The sequence below is a fragment of the Manihot esculenta genome, chromosome 3 (genome assembly GCF_001659605.2).
Source record: "Manihot esculenta cultivar AM560-2 chromosome 3, M.esculenta_v8, whole genome shotgun sequence".
NCBI lineage: Eukaryota > Viridiplantae > Streptophyta > Magnoliopsida > Malpighiales > Euphorbiaceae > Manihot > Manihot esculenta.
Genome location: NC_035163.2, coordinates 6,126,984 through 6,131,979, shown reverse-complemented (window position 1 = coordinate 6,131,979; position 4,996 = coordinate 6,126,984).

Below are 4,996 nucleotides of genomic sequence, written 5' to 3'. Positions count from 1 at the left end.
TTACCAGTGAGGCCCATTCTACGCCCCTGGACTATGTTATGTTATGTATGTAAGAGAAAGACCAGTGAGGCCCATTCTACGCCCCTGGCATGATTGGACTATGATGAGGACTATAGGTGACAGTACCATCCTTATGTGATATGTTTGTGATGTGTTGCATTTCATGGAAGCATGAAATATTTAATATATGTTTTCTCTATTCTGCTCACTGGGCTTTATAGCTCACCCCTCTCCCCTAACCCCAGATGTGCAGGTACAGGGTAGATCAGGAGGCTAGCCAGAGCATGGAAGTTATGTTTATGTAATAGTTAGATTGTGGACATGACAGTTGTTTTATGATGTAATGTAAAAGAGTTTTAAGTTATGATTATGTAATTTGAATATTGAGGATAGAGTTGTGCTTGACCAATACAGATTGTTAATCCCACTTGCATGTACATGGTCTTTATGATATGAGATATGAGGTTATGTTTCCACCAAGCTTATGTATGATGAGTTACCCCATTGGAGCATTTGATGAGGGCTCCAGTGGAGGTTTATGATATGTTTATGTTTGTGTACAGGTTGAGCTTGGTTGTTATATGAGAATGTTTACAGGTTTATGAGTTTTGTTGATCATGTATGGGATTTACAGGTTTACAGGATATATGTCAGGCTTGCTACGGGTCTCGGCGGCCTTACGCCGATCTGGATCCTAGCGCCGGTAGCGGTCCGGATTTCCGGGCTGTTACACCAGGTATGGGCACTATGAGTTCCTTGTGATGCCGTTTGGGTTGACCAACGCCCCTGCAGCATTCATGGACCTCATGAACAGAGTATTCAGTCAGTATCTGGATCACTTCGTTATTGTCTTCATAGATGATATCTTAGTGTATTCCAGAAATGCAGAGGAGCATGCCCATCACCTGAGGATAGTTTTACAGACCTTGAGAGAGCATGGCTTGTATGCCAAGTTCTCCAAGTGTGAGTTTTGGCTTAGGAGCATTTCATTCTTGGGGCATATTGTGTCAGAACAGGGTATTGAAGTAGACCCCAAGAAGGTAGAGGCTGTAGCTAACTGGCCTAGACCCACCACAGTGACCGAGATCAAGAGTTTTCTGGGTTTAGCAGGTTACTACAGGAGGTTCGTTCAGGACTTCTCAAAGATTGCTGCTCCTATGACCAAATTGACAAAGAAGAATCAGAAGTTCATATGGACCGATCAGTGTGAGGAAAGCTTTGAGGAGCTTAAGAGGAGGTTGACTTCGGCACCGGTGTTAGCTCTGCCAAAAAGTGATGATGACTTCTCAGTATATTGTGATGCGTCCCGTGTGGGACTGGGTTGTGTGCTAATGCAAGATGAGAGGGTGATCGCTTATGCTTCTAGGCAGCTGAAGAAGCATGAGCTGAATTACCCCACACACGATCTTGAGATGGCAGCAGTCATCTTTGCACTCAAGATGTGGAGGCATTACCTCTATGGGGTAAAATGTGAGATCTTCACAGATCATAAGAGCCTGCAGCACATCTTGAGTCAGAGAGATTTGAATTTGAGGCAGAGGAGATGGGTAGAGCTGTTGAGTGACTACGATTGCAAGATTCAGTACCATCCGGGTAAGGCGAATGTTGTGGCAGACGCCCTAAGCCGGAAATCACTCGGCAGTCTATCCCACATTTCAGCAGAGAGGAGGCCGGTGGTGAAGGAGTTCCACAGACTTATGAGTGAGGGATTACAGTTGGAGTTGTCTGGCACAGGTGCCTTAGTGGCTCAGATGAGAGTGACACCCGTGTTTCTGGAGCAGGTAGCTCAGAAACAGCATGAGGACCCAGAGTTGGTCAGGATAGCCAGAACGGTTCAGTCAGGCCAGAGTAATGAGTTCAAGTTTGATGATAAGGGAATCCTCCGCTACGGGAACAGATTATGTGTGCCAGATGACATTGGTCTGAAGGGAGATATTATGGGGGAAGCCCATAATACCAGGTATAGTGTTCACCCTGGAGCCACCAAGATGTATCAGGATCTGAAGAGAGTGTATTGGTGGCCAGCTATGAAGGAGGACGTGGCGCTGTTCGTGTCAGCCTGCGATGTGTGTCAGAGGGTGAAACTAGAGCATCAGAAGCCGGCTGGAATGTTGAATCCACTACCGATTCCAGAGTGGAAATGGGAAAATATAGCTATGGACTTCGTAGTGGGGTTACCGGCGACGTCCAACAGATTGGACTCCATATGGGTGATTGTGGACAGACTCACCAAATCTGCTCACTTCATCCCTGTCAGGAGTGGTTACTCTGTGGACAAGTTGGCGCAGGTGTACGTAGACGAGATTGTCAGACTGCATGGGGTCCCGGTATCTATAGTGTCAGATAGAGGGCCCCAGTTCACCTCCAGGTTTTGGCGAAGTCTGCAGAACGCTATGGGTACCAGATTAGACTTCAGTACTGCCTTCCACCCACAGACGGACGGACAGTCAGAGAGGACCATCCAGACAATAGAGGATATGCTCAGAATGTGTGTGCTAGATTTTGGCGGTTCTTGGAGGCAGCATCTACCTTTGGTGGAGTTTGCCTACAATAACAGCTATCATGCTAGCATAGGGATGGCTCCATATGAAGCTTTGTATGGGAGGAAGTGCAGATCACCAATCTGCTGGGAGGAGGTAGGAGAGAGGACTCTTGCGGGTCCGGAGTTAGTAGAGCTTACCAGCAGGGTGGTACCCATAATCAGAGAGAGGATCAAGACTGCTGCTAGTCGGCAAAAGAGTTATGCAGATATCCGCAGAAGACAGCTAGAGTTTCAGGAGGGGGATTTGGTTTTGCTCAAGGTGTCTCCTATGAAAGGAGTGGTTCGGTTCGGGAGGAAGGGTAAGTTAGCTCCACGGTACATCGGTCCTTTCGAGGTGCTTCAAAGGGTCGGTAATGTGTCGTACAAGCTAGACTTGCCTGCTTCGATGGAGAGAATCCATTCGGTTTTCCATGTTTCTCTGTTACGGAAGTACGTGTCAGATCCGAGCAAGGTTCTTAGTGAGCCTGATGTAGAGATCCAAGAGGATCTCACCTATGTAGAACAGCCAGTGCGGATCCTAGACACTCAGATCAGAAAGCTGAGGAACAAGGAAATCCCGATGGTGAAAGTCCTTTGGAACCACCACAATATTGAAGAATGCACCTGGGAGACACGGGAGTCCATGCTCCAGCAATACCCCCATCTGTTTTGAGGTGAGTGTTAGTTGTTCTATGTGTTGCATGTATGATAGATTGTATGCTAGGCTGTATGTTATGTTTATGCCATGTTGATGCCATGCTTTGTATGTTAGTTGAGGAACATTCGGGGACGAATGTTCTTAAGGGGGGGAGAATGTAATACCCGGCTAGACTCCGGTATCGGAATCCCTACCGTCCGGTGGGACCTCGGATGTCGGAAACCTCTAGAAGGGTAAAACTATGATTTTATGAAATGTTTTCATGTATTTCATGTTTTTAAGTAAGAAATTAAATGAGTTTTTGCATGAAAAATCCTTGGAGGAAAACCCAGGTTCGGCCGCCGAACTCCAAAGATCGGCCGCCGAACATGCATGCTTTCGGAGGGACTTTAGGCGCCCGAAAGCATGAGTGAGGGAAGTCCAGGTTCGGCCGCCGAACCTCAAGTTCGGCCGCCGAACATGGCATGCATGCGGAGGCACGTTCGGCCCCCGAATGTGGTCTGGCCAGCCACTATAAAAGGGTCCCTTAGCCGAAAACGGGCGAGTTTTTCCCCATTTTCGGCCAAGGTGAGCTTTCCGCCGCCCCTCACCCATTTTTGATGTTCTTCCTCTAAATCTTTCAAGATTTTCACTTGTTTTCCCTTGGTTTTGAAGATTTAAGCTTTTGAGGCAAGTTTTGGAGCTTGGAAGTCTTGGAGCTAAATCCCTCCATTTTCCGAGCTAGGGTCGTTCTTCCTCTCGATCTTCAAGAGGTAAGCTTCGATCTATGCTTCTTTTATGTTTTATGAAAGTTTTATGCAAGTTGATGGGGTAGAATGCATGTTTAGGCTTGTTGTTAGGTTTATGGGTTTATGTTGCGATTTGAACAATGTATGTTGGAAATGTGTTGTTTGAAGTGTTGTAGTTGGGGTATATTATAGTTTGAGACCCCTAGGTGTGATGTATGATGTGTATGCATGTGTAGAAACAAGTTTATGCATGTTTTGAGGCGTTTTGGAGGCTGTGGACACAAGGGAGCCGAGTTTCTGCCCTTCGGCAGAAACTCAGGTTCGGCCGCCGAAGTGACTTTCGGCCGCCGAACCCCCTTGTGGAGGCAGTTTCGGCTGCCGAAGCCTGCCCCCGAAACTCAAGTTTCGTCTCTGTCTGGGAGGTTCGGCCGCCGAAAGTGCCGCCGAACCTGCATGACTTTCGGCTGCAGAGGGACTTTCGGCCGCCGAACCTGCCGCCGAAAGTGCCCTGTTCAGCCATTCCTTGCATGTTTTCATGTGATGTTTTCAGGATGTTTTAGGGGGTTTTTGGGGAGTATTTTTGAGTCATGTTCATGTATGTTTGGTCCCTCATTTGAGTCCACCTGTGTAGGTTCGGACCCGAGGAACCGAGACCCCCAGCAGTGAGCCAGCTGCTTCAGAGTCTCTTCAGAGCTAGCCAGAGGTGAGTGGAATAAACTTTAAGTTTTAAAGCAAATTAATGAAATGTTTTAGCATGATTCACGCATCATGAATGCCATGAGATGTATTAGGTTGGTTGCATTAGAATTCACGAATATGTTGCATTGCATACTTTGTTGTTGATGTGGATGAATGTTGAATGATCCATTAGCCCTTGTATGTCATGATAGCCTATGTGAGTCCAGGTGTGCCTGCTACGGCTCTACGCCCCTGGCACTATGACTGATTATGGAAGTCCGGGTGTGCCTGCTACGGCTCTACGCCCCCGGCATGTATAAGTAAGAAAGATAGGGGCTAAATGGTGACAAATTCATCCTTGTTGTGAAATGTTTGTGTTATGGCGCATACATGAAAGCATGATTTAAATTG